General features: G+C 38.4%; 3 long non-coding RNA genes across 3 annotated transcripts; 2 read left to right on the forward strand and 1 right to left on the reverse strand.

Annotated features, from left to right (window-relative positions):
• Window positions 1-1,067: 1,067 nt before the first annotated feature.
• On the forward strand, window positions 1,068-17,182 carry LOC144001578 (uncharacterized). Its single transcript, XR_013278516.1, has 3 exons — window positions 1,068-1,308; window positions 1,391-1,868; window positions 17,074-17,182. It is a non-coding gene; the product is annotated as an uncharacterized LOC144001578 (long non-coding RNA).
• Window positions 7,122-8,513, forward strand: LOC144001664 (uncharacterized). The gene is made up of 3 exons (XR_013278540.1): window positions 7,122-7,439; window positions 7,889-8,116; window positions 8,389-8,513. It is a non-coding gene; the product is annotated as an uncharacterized LOC144001664 (long non-coding RNA).
• Window positions 8,806-10,172, reverse strand: LOC144001665 (uncharacterized). Its single transcript, XR_013278541.1, has 2 exons — window positions 9,308-10,172; window positions 8,806-9,226 (listed from the first exon to the last, which is right to left on the reverse strand). It is a non-coding gene; the product is annotated as an uncharacterized LOC144001665 (long non-coding RNA).
• Window positions 17,183-20,623: the final 3,441 nt, after the last annotated feature.

Raw genomic sequence — 20,623 nt, forward strand, 5'->3', positions numbered from 1 at the left:
GCCTGGGGGCGACATACACTAATAATGACGTTTTCTTCTTACTAGGGCGGTCATGACGGAAAATAATTGAGAAGCACTGCAGAGAAACCTTGAAAACATGCAGGACTCTGGTCCTCAAGGGCCGGATCTTGACACGTGATTTAGCGTGTCGGCATAGTTTTGGTCTATTTTTGAAGATAACATTATGAATATTTCTACCAAACAGTCCGAATCTGTTTAAGTGCTACTGGCACTGAGTAATGGAACTCTGGATACTAGGGGTGTTAAAAAAAAATCGATTCGGCGATATATCGCGATACTACATCGCGTGATTCTCGAATCGATTCAATAAAAAAAAAATCGATTTTTTATTTTTTTTTATTTTTTATTTTTTTATTTTTTAAGAGCTCAGAATTGTTCATTCGGTAGTCTTACCGATTCAACGTCTTATCATCATTGCCTTTTTTTTTTTTTTTTTTTTTTTTTTTTGTGTGTGTGTGTGAATCGATTTTTAAACTTCCATTTTTATTGGAAAAATATTCAACAAAACGTCTGACTTCGGGTTAGGATTCACACCTTGAGCATGGAAGAATGTTATATGAACGGAACATTAAGCCTTAATATTTTATTTTAACCCTTGTGCCATTGTTTAGCCAAATATGTAAATTGGGAGTTGATTGTGCAGGGGGAAAACACAAAAAAAAAAAAAAAAGAGCCACGGGGGGGACCGTCAAAATGCGAGTGTGCCGACATTTCTCAGCCATTGCATGAGGCAGATTACTCATTTTATAACCCTGGAAGATACGTTAGCCAACCGCGTAACATTAATGTACATTATAAGTGACATTTTTGGACCGATTGGACACTGCATGTATTTTATTGCAATTTCCGTGATTTCTGCATGAAATCCTTCTATGGACATTCCTCGACGGTGCCATGGGTATGAGAAAGATTTCGCACCCCAAATCCACCAGGTGGCGGAAGAGGCCAATTAATGATTTTCCTTGCAAACACCGGACTGTTTCCACCACGCCATATTCCACACAGACTTATTTCTTCGTGCTTTTTACTGATTGTGCATTCGACAAGATGTTAGTGGATGCGCGTGCACGTTAGTGGGCGCGCGTGCGTGTTCGTGGATGCGCGTACACGCGCGCCACTTATATTTTTGTGCAGAAAAAGGTATTGCGAGCTATTGACTTATGTTCCGTGTTAGGATATGCTGTTTGTTAGTCTGCATGGACGTGGGAGGCACGTTCCCTAGTGGGAGGGGTCGAATGGCAACGCTCTTTGTCGTTGTTATGTCCCCAAAATGAGCCACTGTTAGAGGTGGGCGTCGTTGCAATACAGCGGTTTTCCTCAGTGTGTGAAGGCTGTTATTTATATATTTTTTTCTCTTTCTTCACTTTAGAACTTTAGAATTGATAGCGTGCATATTCCACACGCATGCGCAGTTCGATCATCCATTTTGAACCAGCCTACCATTGCCATTTGCTCTGCAAAGCCTGCAGGGGGGAGGCGTGCCATTGTGGCCAAACGTGCGTGCAACGTGGAGGTGACGTATTTCCCTTCGTGCATTCTTCAAAACATGGCAAGGAGCATGGATCGGTGAAAACAGCAAGCAGAAGGGATGAAACAAAACAAAAAAAAACGGGTTTTTTTTTGCAACTTATGAAGTGTAACATGTAACGGTTGTCGAGATGAATTCCTCGTCGGTTATCTTATCTGGCCGTTGCATTTCTACGTGTGAAAGTGCTAAGCTTCGATTTTTATTCGGCTAGTTTGGATTCACAACACATTTGGCTAACGTGCAAGAGGCATGAGCTTCCTGGATCTAAGTAAAAGAACGGCGATCGGAGACACAAAAAGCTGCAAATGCAAGTTGGCAAGTAAGTACTTCTACAAAATAAACATAAACGAACATATGAGCACGTCCTAGAATGCCGCGGGGGACGTGCAGCTTCCCAACGGTATGTAGCTCGTCGCTGTGTTGACTTCCGTTCGCCGGATACAATTGGATACAGGCGGTGTAAATTTATCAGAAAAACAAGCACGATATCCGGGTAAACTCAACGGACGTCTCGGTGTAATGGAGCTTTTTCTTTCCGTTATTTCTCCGGAACCGTACGTCCTACGGGGAAAATGGCACATATCTGACACATATCTGGAACCGTGAGCACAGAGATAGTGGCTCGTTGAAGTGCGACGCCGGATACGGGGGTGTAAATCGGCCCTTCCTGTATCCGAAAAGCAAACACAATTTGCGGCTAAAGTCACGGAGGGGTCCCGGTGCCGCTCCGGAGCCCCACAAAAAGTAATTTTTTTCCCCAAAGTTTTCTATCAAAGCTACCGTGTTGCCTGATGCTCTAACTATGTCATATGAAAGATTCAAATTTATTTCTTTATTATACATATATACAACACAGTTAATTTTCTTCATAATCTATTATTTGGCTTCTGTTGTCCTATGGCGGGGGGAAATAATAATAATAAATAAATATACTATATTTATGCATAGTTTTGATGCCAATGAACATTTTGGGTGGTTGAAAGAAAAAAAATATTAAAAAATGACTTAGTTATCACACCTCAAAGTAGAATTACTGATTTGGCTAAAATAATCGCGAGGAGATTTTTATGAGTTAAATTGCCATTGTCAAAAAATTTGACATGCATTGAAAAAATTGTTGTTATAACTTATTGCCTTATTCAAAGCTCTAATTATGTCATATGAAGTATTAATTTTTTATTTATTTTTTATACATGTATACAGCACAGTTAGTTTTCTTCATAGTCCATTCTTTGGGCTTGTATTGTCCTAAGAGGGGGGAATACAAAAAAAAAAAAGATGTTTTTTTGTGTTCGTCTAGTTATTTTTCACATCTGCCTTGAAAAATGAATGTAGAATGGTGATAGGGCACTACAGCATCAAAGCTTGAGGTCTTCCTTAATTCCAGTTCAAGTTTGATAGTAACACTACAGAAAATTAGCATTTTATACAGGATTTTCCAAAACAGGGGTGCAGGCAAGCAAAAGTATGCCATTTGGACCCTTGAAAGCCCAGGTCAAGTCTAACAATTCATTTTTATTCGTCACTATTCTATTCTAGTCATGCTTGACAGACTTTCTCCACATTTAGACATCATTTTGACATGAAATCAAAGCAAACATATCAAAGAGATATGCCCCCTTATGACGCAAGTCGAAAGTACGGTTTTAAAACTAGGGTTTTATATGAGAGTTTTGAATTTCAACATAGGGTTTTAAACAAATTCTTTGTAGGGTTTCAAACTAGGATTGGGGTTCCAAAGAAGGGTTTTAAATAGGGGTGAGACTTGTAACAATTGGCAGTGTGGCACCGCACCATAAGGTGGCGCTTTCTTTTCTTTGTGTGTTAGTAGTTTTTCCTTTTGCCTTTTTTGGCGATGAATGTTTTGTTTGTATTGCCCGGGTTTTTCCCTGAACGGTCTTTTTGTAATGCGCGGTGGCGTCGAGCCCGCTCCTTTTTTTTGTTGATATTTTAAAATAAATGTTGTTCACTTAAGTTGCTCTCCCTTTTTTTTGCGTTGCTGTCCCGCTTCGCCGTCCATGGCAAAATCAGCCTCCACGCATTACAGACTGTCAAAGTAGGGTTTAAAACAGAGTTTGGATTTCAAAGTAGGGTTTTAAACAAAGTCTACATTTTAATTGTAGGTTTCAAACTTGGGTTGGGGTTCCAAAGTAGGGTTTTAAACAAGGCTTAGGATTTCAGAGTAGGGTTTTAGGTTTACTCTTTCCAAGTACTAGGCAATGTAACACAAAATCATTCTTCAAATGGCCATTCACCCCCAACAAATGCTCAGTTTCTCTATAACGCTTTACCCAATTTTCAAAGTTCTTCCTGCATTATACTGAGTTTGAAGTGGCCTTTCCACACCATTTTGACAGATTTTATTTGATTTTGTTTATGATCCTGTCACATTGCTAAATGCATATAATGTGCCGCACAACAACCAGTTTTCAATGATTCTCTTACCATCCAAATCATACCTTGTTAGGCAACAGGCAGTGTAGTAAAAAGTAAATACGATGATGAAATACTGTAGTGCAGATATTGCATCTAATCACAAAAAGTAATGTAACCCTGTGGGAACCGGGATGTACTATGTACAGTGTTTTCAGCAGCAAACCCATCTGCTTTCCACTTGAAATTGTCTGTAGTACAGTACCGTGCCACATGGTGACGCCTCTTTGTTTTGTTTTGCCGATGAGTCACACCTTCCTATCGATACCTTTCAGTATACCTTTTGCCATGGACATGAATGGTCATGTGTATAAGACTGCTATGCTTTTCCAGTAACCGTAGTAACACCACGTACTGTACTGTTTTGTTTTGCTGTACTCCCTTCGGCTATCCAACACCAGTTGAGTCCATGGCTGCCCTTGGCTCAAAACACCATGCGTTACACGCTTCCAGATATTTACTGTCTATTTTATATTGTTTTTGTCCCAAGGGTTGTTATAATTTCTCTTGAGCGTACTTTTTGGAAAGGAGGATGCGTCCTTTTCTGTTCCAGTGTAACTGCTCATCAGTGTACAAGGCTGGGATAAGTTTGGTGTGGAAGCACAACAGTTGTCTAAAAATGAATGCTTTTATTGACTACAGCTCAGCCTTTAATACAATAATACCAGACATTCTTATCCCCAAGTTGGCTAACCTGGGGCTCCCGTCTTCCACTTGCTCTTGGATTAAGGACTTTCTGGTCGACCGACCCCAGCACATCAAGCTGGGTCCCCATCTCTCATCCACCTGCACGCTGAGAACTGGTTCGCCTCAAGGCTGTGTGCTGAGCCCACTACTTTTTTCACCTTACACACATGACTGTAGACCCACCCACCCTGAGAACATCGTTGTGAATTTTGCGGATGACACAACAGTGGTGGGGATGATTACAGAGGGAAATGAGGCAGCCTATAGGGAAGAGGTCCTTAGGCTGAGTGAGTGGTGTGCCCTCAACAACTTAACAATGAACATTTCCAAAACAAAAGAACTCATTCTGGACTTCCGACGGGGCAAAACTGCCCCTGCCCCTCTGTACATCAACAGCGAAAGCGTGGAGCGTGTGGAGACCTTCAAATTCCTTGGGGTTCACATGTCTAAAGACCTCTCCTGGACAGCTAACACCACAGCACTAGTCAAAAGGGCACAGCAGAGACTGCACTTCCTGAGATTACTAAGGAAGGAGCAACTTAACACCAGACTGCTGGTGACCTTCTATAGATCAGCAATTGAGAGTCTGCTGACCTATGCTGTGTCAGTATGGCACTCAAGCTGCACAGAAGCGGACAGGAAGAGACTGCAGAGGGTCATCAACACAGCACAGAAGACCATCGGCTGCCCCCTACCTCCACTGTCTACCATTTACAACTCCCGGTGCCTCGGCAGGGCAAGGAAAATCATCAAGGACCCTACACACCCCGGTTTCCACTTCTTCAGCCTGCTGCCCTCTGGTAGGCGCTACAGAGCAATATCAGCAAAAACAAACAGACTCAGAGACAGTTTCTTTCCAAAACCTTTCATCATACTCAACTCCACTATGCACTGAGAACTGACCTGGACTCATTTAAGGACTAGCATTGAACTTTTGCACATTTGTACATTGCAATATGTACTGTGGTTTTATAAAGTATTGGTTTTATTTTATTTTTTTACCTATTTATTTTATTGTATATATTTTTATCTGTCTATTATGTGTACACTTATGGCAGAGCTTTCATTTCATTGTACTTGTATAACGACAATAAAGGCTAATCTAATCTAATCTAATCTAATCAAAAAGGGTCAAAAACTTTGCTTCTTCAAACTTGTTTGCGGTCAACTGAACAAAGATTGCCAGCTGTGACCTTTCTGAGGTGCAACATCTGTGACCTCTGACCTCACAAATGTTCTACTGACAAACAGTAATGGCTTGTCAAAAGAGGGGAATAGGCTGCCGCCGTCCCACCCAACTGAGTCACCTTGAAAGGGTCAAAAATTACATAATAAACATTAAAAGACAATATGATGATTAAAAATACTTTACATTTTGTATGTCTGTTTTAGATGAGCAGGATAAATAGTATACGTATAAAGATATGTATGGTGAGTTTGGGTGCAGAGAACAAGTTTGACGTGTGCAGTCTGTTGTCTCTCTCTCTCTCTCTCTCTCTCTCTCTCTCTCTCTCTCTCTCTCTCTCTCTCTCTCTCTCTCTCTCTCTCTCTCTATATATATATATATATATATATATATATATATATATATATATATATATATATATATAGGGGGAGGGGGGGGGGGGGGTCTGCAGACGTGCCTTAGCCAAAATCTACTTCCGGGTAGATAGTGCGCATTTGCCGGCTGGCGCTGGCATAAAGACTGAGCAGTGAGCACGTCGTTCGGCTTTAATGGGAGCCACCAAACGCCAAACCTTGATCCAGGATGACACAGTTGACATCATTGGGAATCCTGAGTCCACTGGTTACGTTTACAAGTGAGTGGCAAACTTTTATTTTAATTAGTCAAGCCACACAGCACGGATGAATTGTAGCAATACACAGTATGCGGTTAACAGACCCAAGCAGTCACACATACACAACAACAACTAAGGAGCATAAAATTATTTATCACTAAAGCAGTTGCAGTACAATGTGAGTTGAATTCTCTTTTTTTATTGCCAAGTTTGTTCATGTTGATTATGGAGGACCAAAAGTGCCAACATTAAATATATAAATACACCATTAAATAATTAAATAAAAGTGTCATTAATTAATTAAATGTGACATTAATTAATTAAATGTGTCATTAATTAATTAATTTCCCTGTGATTATTTATTTATTTATTTATTTATTTATTTATATATTTATTGATTTATTGATTTATTGATTTATGTATTTATTTATTTATTTATATATTTATTTATTTATATATTTATTTATTTATTCATTTATTTATTTCTCTATTTAATTATTTCATGGTCGCTGTTTTGCGGCGTTTCGTGAATTTATTTTATCTGTCAAGCTCGCCCGTCAAAGTTAGTGGGCGGGGCTGAGGCCTGATTCACTCAAATCTTGTTTAAGCGACTGCTTCGGCCTGAAGTGCTTGTCAACATGGCGGCTATGGTGATAGATTTTTTGTTCATATAGGTCGCTTGCACGTGTCGTCACTTCCGCCTCGGATTTCTCGTAGTCGCCATGCTGGGTGGCCTCCATTTACGTAGCGATTCGGTCTAACACGTATCTATCACGTTTGTTGTCTGCGTTTAAAATGGTACATTGTTGCTGCATCGTTGGCTGTTCGAACAAAGCCCAGGGGGAAAATGGTCGGCCTTTCTGCCGAATTCCGAAAATAATTAGGAACCAGGGCCTGGAGACAGAGGAGTGCGGACTCCGGAGGGAAGTCGTTACTTTGGGCTCGTGTGTGCAGCGATCACTTTGTGAGCGGTAAGATTATTTACCTTTATTTAATGTAATGCATGAGGATTAATAACGTTTCGACCGCGCATATATGGGCAAGTTGCTTATGTTTTGGATTCATGAGCAAGTAAGTTCGGTAATACAAGCTGGCTAGCGGACGTTAGCCGAAAGCTAACATCGAACATTTTCACCCAAGTAGTGCCAGTGCAAAGTGTTTACTGCTGAAATTGGATTGATTAGTCTTGGGCTCTTAATGCCGATAACATGTTTTTTGGTGGCAAAATGTAAACTTGGAAAAAAGAGACAGAAGGGGGTGATGCAAGTAAACAGACCCCCGGTAGCCTACACATCATGCTAAAGAACTTATTCGGTAGCCTACACATCATGCTAAAGAACTTATTCACGGCCACCCTACTGCGGCAAAATAACCAGTCTTTCCATATTTTATTTGTTTATATATTTGTTTATTTTAACAGGTCGCCCTGCGCCCGTTTTTCTGTCCAATCATCCCGACTGAGCTCCAACATTAAAGTTGGGTCCCAAGTTACATCTATGTCTCAGCCCAGTCGGTGCCAAGATATGAACGTGCACAGGAGAGACAAGCAAAGAAAAGGCGACTTGAAGTGGCAGAGATTGTTGCAGTTATGCAGCCAGATGGCTCCAGTAACCTGTACCCTCAAGTACTGCTGACATCATTGACTCTGGTATGCCACTCAGAATTCATTACATGATATATTGTATGCATGAGTGAATGTATGTGTTTGTTTGTGTGTGTACATGCACCTTATATTTTAGAGACATTTGGAAGTGTTTATAGAAATAAGTATTTGCCTGTAGCAATGTTCATACATTAAAAAATGCAACAAAATGTGTACATTTCTTTTACACTGACAAAAAAACTATACTACTGTACTATATTAAACCTATTACTGGTACCGTATTTTTTTGTGATCTTTTTTTATTATTATTTCTTTAGGGATCTCATGCCACACCGACTTGATTGCCAATGACATGATGGAAACGAAGGCGAGCATCAAAGCATTGGAGGAGGACAACATGCGACTGTTTGTTTGGAGCTAATAAAGGCAGCGTTTATACAAATTCTATTGTTGGGTTTGTTTACAAAGCTGTGCATAATACAAATGACAGGATTTGACTCAATGTGCAATATGGTCCCTCTTAAAGTAATGGCATAAATCTTTATTATTTCTAAAAGCACAAAAAATGAAGTGAATAATGATTAGATGTAGTAATTTCAGGGTTAAAAATTGAAATGTTAATTAATGTAGTTTATTTTAGCACAGGTGCCTACCATCCTGAGATGACGGTATGATGTAATGTTGATGGGGTACGCAATGACTTTCATTATGCTATGTGCAGAGGAAAAAGTTGCTCTCTTTTAAATTTGTTTAATGTAAGACAAGTACCAGTACTGTGTTACAGTTTTCCCAATAATCCTTGTTTCACACTTGTCACAAAACCACTGTCCTTTTGGCAGTCTAGATTGGCACACTTCAAGTGATATCATTTGATTTTACAATCTGCTGCAGCACAAAAAACTACTTTATTCCGCATCTTTGAAGTACATGAGCAAGTGGTAGGTGACAGCGGCTGAGCAGGAACACTGGAAGTCCACTGCTGATCTAGTAAATGCTCTCCCGAGCAGTTCAGGTAAGGAGGGGATTTTGGGGGAAAAAAACTCTGGCTTTTCCAACTGGCCAAAACGAGCGATCTGGGTGGACTCGCTCAATCACACTTTGTCCACACCACAAAGTCGCAGAAGTCCGTCCAGTTAAACTCATCTGTGCCTGAATCTGAAAATATTACAAACATTGTAATGAAAATATGAAACATAGAATTAAATAAGAAACTACAAAAAGTAAAGCCATACATACCTGGTAATAATATTGGTGTTGTCGTGACAAGTGATGGGAATTGTTGCCATCCGGCACCAGACAGAAATTGGGTGTTGTGACAGCCTCCTTAACCGTGAGATCATAAGAAAAGCTGTCAGTATGCTCAGTAGTTACCATGAACACGTTTTATTGTACTGGAAACTGAAACTAAAAATACGTCCTCTGAGAGTGGTTAACCTTAACCATTTAGAATAAGTTGATTAAGTAACATGTAACTAGTGAAAGGGTAGCATTAAATTTAATTTAGCCACGGGGAGGCTGTGCATAGTTACTTTTTATTCTTATACGCTCTGCCATATTTGCCTGTTATAAAATTATTAGAAAAACCACATCAGGTAAACCCAGCTGTGCATGTAAACACAATAACAGGAAGCCTGAGAACAAATCAACATTTTTGTGTGCAGAATTACCAACACCATGTGGTTTACTTACGTGCAACAGCAACCGTTTCTTCTGATGCGATGTTAAAGTTTACACTCTGTATCCACCCGCTTACAAAATAATTGTAAGCCTCCAGGGATTTGTTGGCGTGTTATGGAGCATGTTGTCAACACGAGGTAGTGAAAGATGTCCAGAGATGTCACATTTGGCCAGCAAGCTTTCTCCATCAAAAAAAAAATCACCCTTGGTCAGGACGTAATTCGGATCAATCCCGCCACACAGAGACACCTTCTGCCTGTATCGTTGTTTTTGATCTTCCGGTAAATCGTGAAAATACTGCGAAAATGACATCAGGTTGATAAGCTCTACCGTGTAACTCGCGAGTGTACCTTGTGAACCGGCGGACACCCAATATGGCGCCCGAAGAAAAAATTCCCATGATGCATTACGATGTGCAAGCGACCTATAGAGTGATCAAGGCTATTTGTTGTGCAAAACCAACATCAAAATAAAAGCGATATTTCTTTTATTTCGATAAAGTACAATTTTGCCTTGTAGGCGTTTCCATTGAAGAGTAATTTGCTTCTGAGGGGTACTTCTCGTAATGTCCCGCCTCAACTCTCGCGAGATCTCGCAGTTTTTTTTGTTTTGTTTTTTGCTTGCTTTATTAAACCAAAGACTAAGTACAGATCAGGATAATGAATTTAAAAAAATGGAACATATATCAATATACTTAAGTACAACACAAAACAAAGACAACACTACTAAACAAAAAAACAAAACAAAAATGCCAGGGGTTCATGTACATTCAAACAATCTATATTTTTTACAAATAGTGATAGTTTTCATAGCCTTCCTGTTATGAGAGCCATTTATAAGTCTAATATAGGTGAGCATGTCGAGATCTCGCAGTTCATGTCGGCGGTCGCATCATGCAACGTCACGAAAATAAATTGTTTGCGTGTTTCAGAATTTATACATTTAAGGGATTTTAAATATATCTCAAATTCTATTAGAAAAAATATTATAGGCTAGATAGATGCAGGGAGATTTAAGAAGTCTTGTTTATGATGCCTGGAAACAGCAGTGGCGCGGGCAGCAAGTCAAACAGCGACATCTGCTGGCTTTTAGGTCCACACGTTTGGAATGTGATAGTTTACTGTTTGTATGTTGTTAATTTTAATGTTTTAATTGTTTTCGTAAGTCTGATTTTTATTCCATGTTGGCTACAGCAGTGTTCATTGCAGCGATTTTTTTTAAAGTGCTCTCAAAATAAAGTTGAGCTGAATTTAAATTTGCTACTATTGTTAGAAACGTTTTGCATACATAAATGCAATTTTGTTTTGTGTGTTTTAATCACTTTGGTGATGTTTGTTGTTGGACTTGCAGCAGTTGTTCAATCGAGCATTTTGCACCGCTGTGGCTTCTCGCTGAGCCACTGATCCTGTACTTCCTTTTCCCCGTGACCGGGCGGAGTCACGTGACTAGTAGGAAATGCGGGGGGAAAAAAGTGTTTCTATTAAAATTTTGCGAAGAACTTCCATTTCAGCACGTCTCAAAAAGCACCTAATGAAAGCGTAAATCTAATGTCTAATGGAAACGCACCTATTTAGGTGAAAAGCGCCACCCAGCCTATCAATTGTGTTTACTGGCTACTCACTCCGCATCAATTGACTATTCTGAAATGGATTTGCCTTGACTTGGTGAGCAGGGTAACCAATCAGGTGTTTGGACCTGCCCACCAAACGTTGACGAGCGAGTTTGACAGATAATAATAATTTCACGAAACACCGCAACACAGCGACCATGAAATAATTAAAAAGCTAAATAAATAAATAATTAAATATATAAATAAATAAATATATAAATAAATCATAAAATAATCACAGGGAATTTAATTAATTAATGACACATTTAATTAATTAATGACACATTTAATTAATTAATGACACTTTTATTTAATTATTAAATGGTGTATTTATTTATTTAATGTTGGCACTTTTCGTCCTCCATAGTTGATGACTGTCACTAAGTTCTAATTTTAAAAAAACAGCACTTTACACATCCTTTTGGATTGATATTCTGCTTAGTTTTTTTTACTGAACCCATATGTTGCTTCTGTATATCATCGACATAACTCAACTTATTTCTAAATCACTTTAAAACATCAATTGCTGCATACAAAGTGCTGTGCATGGAATAGAAATTAGTCTTTTAGTAGACACAAGTGAAATAAAATAACACAAAATAAAATTAATTAGAGTAAATATAAGTAGATAAGTATACACGCAAATAAAATTAATACTAAAAAAGAAATCAGTATAAGTATAGAAATAAAATAACACAAAATACAGAAGGCACCATAAAAAAAGTAAAATGATGTGAAGTCTCATGCTGAGTCAAAGATCAAAGAATAGAGATGTCTGGCAAAAATGATATCCATATCGTACAGCCCTATTCCAACATGCAAATGAAGGCAACTGCTAGCCAATTCCAGATAGAAGGGGCTGGGTTGCAGTCATTCATTCGGACATAGTTGTTTATAGAAGTGAAGAGTGGATTTGTTTCAAATGAACTTTTGAGTTGAATAAATGCAAAATTAACTACACATTTTTTTCAGTTTGTCTTTTAGATGTCAAATTTCCGCTTTTAAGTGACAGAAAATATTTCTGAGCACTTTTGCAGTTGTCACAATGCCGCTGTTCAACCTGATGAACATTAGATTTAGGTTGATGAAGTGTGCCCCCCCCCAAAAAAGGTAATGCCCCCCCCACAATTTCTTTCTGGTGACGGGTCTGCCTCTACATATATATATATATATATATATATATATATATATATATATATATATATATATATATATATATATATATATATATATATATATATAAGAGTTAAGATGCAAATATTCTCTAGGAGATGGTCAATAAGCTTCTGTGTTATTTCCAGTGCTGAGTTTTACCCAGCTTTTTTTTTTACTCACAATTTATCCATCCGTATCATTAAAGTTGTTGATTGGTGCCTTTTATACCTTAATGTTTATGAATGACTTTGATGTCGATGAGCAGTTTGTGTGACGTTAAGTGGAAATGTACAGTAAGGTGGTTGTGAAGGTCAGAAAAGTTAATGATTAACAAATTAATAGTGCCTGGATTTTGATGTGCTGTTCTGATGTCTTCCAGAGTTTGTCACCACAATTGTTTCGATCTTGGACAGGAAGGCAGAAAAAAATACTTTGTGGTTTACATTTGCTTATTTGTCCTTAGCTCTCCAGATGTTAAAGTCGTACATCACAAAACGTATATACAGAAATACATTTCCAATAACAAGAGAATTTAGTGTGATTCTTTTTATGAAGCATTTCATCAAATATACAATACACTTGAGTTGTACAGTACATTCTTTTATACATCCAATTCAGTTGATTGTTGTAGCTGTACAGGTGAGCATTCGATTATTGTTTTGTTTCTGTAACTCCAGTATTAATTTTTCTTCCATGCACATGCCAATGAACCAATCCTTATAATTTCCTCTCTATTTAATCTTCATGTCCAGTATTCCAAATTGATGTTTGATTGAATTTAGCACTACTTGGAAAATTACAAGAAAAAGCTCTTATATTATACATAATATTACGACACATATTTCACTAATCTTGTCCATTTTAAAAACATATATCCATCTGTTGATATACTTAGATTTAATGTATAATTTGTGTAAGAAAATTGGAATTTGATTGCTTCTTACTTTTTGCACTTTATCTATTTTTCTTTTAAATCTTAATATTTATCTGTTTATATTTTAGTCTACTTCCTCGTGACCAAGGAATCAAACAGTATCTTGCCTTGTTGTCACAGCCCCATTTTTTCATCTGCACATAACAAGCACAGCCACTAGAGGGCAATAACAGTGTATTCAATCAGTTTGTTTCTGGAAGTACTGTACAAAACTCAAGCCCGAGGACAATCAGGTTGAGTAAGTGAATGGGGCAGATGTCATTATATAGGGTCATTGAAATTAAGTCTTTTAACAGGCTTTGGAGACTTTCAGACCTGTTCCAAGCTTCTCTCTGTTTGATCACAAGGAGCAATAGCTCCAGGCTCACTAGCCTTACCCCACCCATCAGCTATGACACAGACTTGTTATTGCTCATGTCATTTACGATTCTTGAAACTCAGAAACAACAAATAGCCAATACACAAGGTAGCTTAGAGAGTCTGTGCCTTGATGGGCTTGGGCCTTTATATGGTGCATGGGCAGTTTACCTTGAAACCTATTTGAAGTCATTGTAACCCATGGTGGTTCATTGTGTACTAGACCCTCATCTTAACAAGTAGCAGCAGTTCGCAACTACCTGAAATGGTGGATCCCACACACCACTCAAAAGACAAACATGAGACTCTGCCTCTGCGAATAACAATACAACCATTTCCCAGTTGCAGCCCCTGTGTTTGGTCCTTGTCATCCAACAGTGGTTTTTGTCGACACTGTGAATGGCCTTTACAGCCATTAATACACAAAACACCGCAATAGCAGGCTTACCAGGTGCTACCATAATGGCCAGACTGTGATTTAAACCAGGGTACATTTCGTATACCCACAAGTGAGTCAAGAAAAACAATACATTTTAAACTGAATATACTACTTAATATTAACTAGGAGTAGCTAAGTAAGTCTATAAAGACATATTAAAAATGGTAGAAAGTTAGCATGAACTTTGTCTCCACCACATTGGTTTGACAAAAACAAAGTGTGCGGATATTTTTAAAATAAACAGCTGAAAATTGTGGGTTGTATGATTCTGATAAATGTATTAACTATTAAGGTGTGTGCTTGTGAGTGTGGATGCGCGTTTGTCTCTGTGTGCCCTGCGATTGGCTGGCAACCAGTTCAGGGTGTACTCCTCCTACTGCCTGAAGCCGGATGGGATAGGCTCCAGCACCCCTGCGACCCTTGTGAGGAGTAAGTGGTCAAGAAAATGGATGGATGGATGGATGGTCAAGAGGATGGATGGATAGATGGATGGATGGTCAAGAAAATGGATGGATGGATGGATGTATGTATGGTCAGGAAAATGGATGTATGTATGGATGGATGTTCAAGAAAATGGATGGATGGATGGATGGATGGATGACTAATGTTTCTCATCAAGCTCAAAACCAAGTGTGCCTTCAATATCAGGCGTCCACTTCAGATTTACAAAAATCAAGGTATTCAGTATTTTTACTGAATGCTTGTAATTTATCCAGCGCCTTTAAGGTATTTATGGTATAGTTCTTGTCGTCACAGTACTAAATGTATCCACTTATGGAATACAGATAAATCACATGTATGGTAACTGCTCCGACCTGAAGATTCAGTCACTCAAAAACTGTAGTACAGGGTGTACCAGAAGTCTTGGGCACATTTGAAGTCCCCATATCTCCTTAACTATGAATGGTAGTAAGATAAAAGTTGTGCCATTTTAAAGGTAATTATATTAAGTTTTTTGTAAGGCTATTGATTTTTTTAAAAAATTTTCAGACCCATTAATGGCGTTCACTCAACCAGAAAAAGCGTTTTGTGTGCTTGAAATTGCAAAAACTGAATCATGGACTGTTGTTCAAAGTGCATTTTGCAGAAAATTCGGGAAGGAGCCACCAGAGAGGAAGTCCATAGTAAGATGGCATGGTAAATTCATAATGGATGGGTGCTTATGCCCAGCTAAAAGAACGGGACGCCCCTCAACTTCAGAAGATGTGATTGAATAAGTTCGAACTGCTTTCTAGTGGAATCGGCTTGATGTGTCGTGTGACCAATGGTGCTCACATTGAACATCTTTGAACATTCCATGTAAAAATTGAGATTACAAGCTTTCTGAATTTACCAGATGCGTTTTTATGTCCTTAATAGTTTCCGAGATATTCAATGTCAAAATGTGCCCAAGACTTTTGGAACACCCTGTATATTCAGGGGAGTTGCGGCTAATCGTTGTTGTGCTTTAAAACAAGAAATCAGTGAAGAAAATTTGGTTTTAAGCCATTTAGTTTGTAATAATAGTTAATATTTTCTGCCTTAAATTGTCACAGTCCACTGAAAGTCTTTCTTTGTTTTTTGTTTTAGCACCAATAAAGTCTTTTACAGCAACGCATTTGATAAAATGATCTTTATTGTTTTACTGAACACATATTCATGAACTACATCACAAATGAATGTTTTTAGTCACCACCCCACCACCACCCCCCCGCGCGCCACAGACGTTGTGACGTTGAAGCTGTCATGCTCATTCCATTAAGCAAGGATGCTTCAATGCTTTGTTGCTTAACCCATGAAGGTCGAAAGCTGCTGCCAAAACATGCCTTCTAAAAACCTATGGGTGACTTTTGGCTCACCCTCAAAAACCTGAAGTTTGTCTGGAAATTCAACAATATTGTCAATGCCTACTAAATATAATTGATGTCATCTCCTGAAGCAAATAGAAGCATATTTCCAAAAACATTTCAGAGCTTACACCTGTGGTGTTCACATAAACTTAAGTTGACCCGATTAAGACCATATTCTGGTTATTGCGCGTTTTTACTCAGCACAAAAAAAGTATCATATACGCTGCATTATTTGTTTTATTTTTTTAGTTAATTAATATATATATATATATATATATGAATTTGTATTTTATTGATATATTTTTTTGTAACTTGAAAGTTTACGTTTTGACGCACATGTGGAAATTCATTCTATCCTGCGTGTGGTACAAATAGGCTTTACCTCTCTAGACTGTACCATATGTCGCTGCAGTTGATGTTGGGGTCTGGGGCTTGAGAAGGAGGATGCTGTTTAATTTTTTGACTCTTTGACTAACACTGGGTTGTTTGTTAGGATATAGCGATTATTAGGTGAGAGTATCATCTGACTGGTGGGGGGCAGCAATGTACAGCCATGCCTAGTTTGCGAAAATAATAATAATAATAATAATAATAATAATAATAATAATAATAATAATAATAATAATTAGAAGAAGAAGAAGACAAAGACTCGCATATGTACATTCAGGAAATGGTGCTATTGGTCTGTTCAAGGTAAGTTGCATTAAGCTGCCCCTTTTATTTTCTTATAGCCACATTTATACTTTTCATTTCAATGCTGTATTGTGATATGATTTATCACTACATTAGCAATGATAGGAGGAGCAGCTGAGCTCCGTTTTTTTTTGTTTTTTTTTTAGCCATGTGGCTAAAAAAATGGTACACATGTCAGCTAGGTGCTATGCTAGGTGCGAGGAGCTAAAGCTTGCCACCCACTGACACCACGTCCGTTCCCACTGTTTACATGTTTCTAGATACTTTGGTCAAGTAATTATTACCCTATTCATACGTTCTCCTTTTCAGATGTATGCTTAAGCAGTGTGGGAGGCAGCAAAGAAGTGGAGGGCATGGTGCCATTCATCTGTACCGGACCATCCGATGACCATGTAGCAAAGCACACATATGGCTTTAAAACAATAAACCTATTTTAACAAACTGGATTAGTACGTTATATTTTTATTTTTTCATTGAGCATTTCACGCATGATTTTACACCATTATTTTAGTCATTTTAAATGATGAATATAGGCCTACATTTAATTTTGGACAGTATAAAGTGTCAAAAGGACGTCCACATGACCTATTTTGAACCCAGTTTCAACTTTGAATAAACAAATCTACGTTGAAATGACGTTGACGAAATGACCTAATCTGACATTGCAATCTGCACCCAAATGTGACATCTTTTCTACGTATGCCCATTACGTAGAAACGACGTAGTTTCTACGTGGACTTGCTCAGTGGGATTGTAACCAGTGGCGGAGCCAGACTTTTATAAATAGGGGGGCCAGGGGGGGGCCAAGGATACTTCATCCAAAGATGATGCCAAATTTGTTTTCATGAAAATTTATTTCAATCGGAGTCTCTATCGAAGTTCAAATATATTTAAGTACATATTAAGCACAGGGGAGATTTTTGCACATAATGTGCCGTTTATTAAGAATGTATAAAATGTACAAAAATAATAATTCAGCACTGTTTAACTTGAATGAACTTGCATGCACACGCAGATACTGTATTCATGCAATTACAGTACTTTTATCAACATAACATTATAATATGAACATAATGCAAATTTGTATTACAGTATGACTAAAGATCCTGTCGAAGTGCCAAACTCTCCTTGTCGTTTCATTTTCCACACACCCTATGAAAAATACATTTATTACTCCAACTACTACTTCATTTACAACCACATAATTTATTAATGTGATTAATTAATAATAATGTTAATAAATCCTCCACTTCTACCTGTAAATGCAAACGTCAGTTAGTGTCTGTTTGAACTTTCAACCATTGGAGGGTGCTATTGTATTGCATAACAACAACAACATACTTATTTTTAGCTTGCACAAAACTACGTTGCTTATTGATGTCCGTCCAAAACAATCTATCTGAACTAGAGGTGTCAGTGGATTAAAATTTGTAATCATAATTAATCACATTACTTCAATAATTAACTGACTATTAATCACACATTAATTGCACATTTTATATCTCAATTTATACCTACATTTACAATAAAATGTACAATTTCAATATGTTTTTTTTTTTTTTTAGTCATTGATAGAGTAATTTCATCACAATTCAATTAAAAGAATTAAAAAAATTCATTGATAGAGTAATTTCATAACAATTCAAGAAAAAAAAGTTAAAAAAAAAAATAATAATAAAATATGTGCTGTACTGTAAAACCAAACCAAAGCGTGACTGATTTGTTTTGGTCATTTTTCTATCACTACAACATGGTATAAATGCATTTGTAAGACAATAGTGAAAGCTCAATGCATTTCTCTTTTCATATTAGGAGCTGCCTAATTTTTAACATGAAGTAACTTGTGAAATTATGCACATTTTTAAAACTGTAAAATACAACACAATCCCCACAAATATATGCATTCGCGCTAGGCTTTTATTTTGTGAAGTGAAATAGGATGTGCATTGTAAAATGATGAATTTTTACTGCATAGGAACCAGAAACGACCGATGTGTTCTTTTCATATTAATAGCTTTGTAATTTTAAACAATAAGTAACTTGCGAGTTTCTGCACATTTTAAAATTGTAAAATACAACTTGACGCCAATCCCCACATATTAGGCAGTATCATTTAATTTATTACTGCTAAATTGTGTTATAGTGACTCCTTTTAATGACGTCGGACGCTTTTATTTTGTTAAGTTCTCGGATGCGAGACGCAGCTGAGGCCGCTCTACTGTTACAGCGAACACATCGGTAGTTTCACTTTCACCTTGATGAGATATTTTGCGGAGATGCTGAATAAAATATGCCTCACATTTAAAGATAAATAGGATTGGGCTCACTCCAACTGTCAAGGCGGCGTCCATTCGGCTCTTTACTCTCACAGGGGTTTCAGAGTGCCCATGGACGCCTCTTGGTGCTCGGTGCGAACACAACGGCTAACCGAGTGCGTTCTTTCAAAGCAAGGCACGGGTGGTAGTGGTGAGACACAGTCCAAATGGCTCCTCCACCTATATTCTGCCCCTTAAACACTGTATTTTAGCTCCAGTGCTTTTCTATTGGGTAGTTTTGACATGGACGTTTCTACTGCGTGGTGACTAGAATTCCCTGAGTAGAGGCTTTCCAAATAAGGAGCGGTCGTTAATCGAGCGTTAAAAAAAAAATAGTGCCGTTAAAGGCACTTTAAGTTAACGAGATAATAACGTGACAATTTTGACACCCATAATCTGAACATAAAAGTTATTTTAAACAGTCCCTCACGTCTCACAGGCAAACAAACATGATATAGCCAAACGCCAACATGCATTCTCGGTACTCAGGAGACTGCTCCTTAAAACAGATGATTCTCCTTCTCCAGACTCCTAGTCAGGTGGATTATAATGCTTTGTCATAAGTAGCGCCAGCCACTGTTCAGGAGGGGCATAACAATTAGTAGGCCTCTGCTTGAAAAAAATGTTGGCAGGCTGCATCGCAAGGCGTGCGACGTCACTGCGCCGGTGCCGTGATATGTCAATCATTTGGCGTCTGCTGGGTCCAATCACATTTCAGCAGGGGCACGTGCCACCCCGGCCCCCCCTCTGGCTCCGCCATTGATTGTAACACCACCACACTGGATTTCAAACAGAAAGAACAAGATGGGCTTTAATTGCAGATTTCCACCTTTATTTTGAGGGTATTTACGTTACGGTCAATATTTGCCTCCCAGGGTTTGAGACATCAATCCGACGTCGCAAGTCGGAAAGTGTCCGGGCGTATGAATGCCTACGAGCGTCGGCAAGCTGTGTGCTATGCTATCATTGATTATCCTCTCGTTAGAAACAAAACACCTAAGTCATGAACGTAGCGATTTACGGCAAGTTGTCCGTTTCATACACCACAAATCTTGTGTTGGATTAATACAGACTTGGCAGCGATGAGCGATGGCTCAGGGCACTAAACCCTGGTAGCATCGTAGCCTACTAGCGGCATGAAATCCGAGAACTCAAGATGCCTCCCAGGCTCTACCCGCTCCGCTGCAATATGATTGGCTGCAGCATCGCTGAAAGGATATGACGCACATGCAATGAGGCGTCGCCGTAACCATGGACGACGCTCATAATGGATTAACACTCATAAGGGGAATACAAATATAAACATTTACTGAATGCTTTACTTTAATGCCTGCAATTGGCTGGCAAAATAGTTTTGGGTGTACCCCGCCTACTGCCCGAAGTCAGCTGGGATAGGCTCCTGCACCTCCGCAATCCTTGTGAGGAATAAGCGGTTAAGAAAATGGTTGGATGGATTTACTTTAATGCATGTAGTTATGTTTATTGCTCAAACACAACTTGTACTAGCTTTAACGTAACCATCCTCTGTCAGGAAAAGGATCATC

Source organism: Festucalex cinctus, chromosome 14 (assembly GCF_051991245.1).
Source record: "Festucalex cinctus isolate MCC-2025b chromosome 14, RoL_Fcin_1.0, whole genome shotgun sequence".
In the NCBI taxonomy this organism is placed as follows: Eukaryota; Metazoa; Chordata; class Actinopteri; order Syngnathiformes; family Syngnathidae; genus Festucalex; species Festucalex cinctus.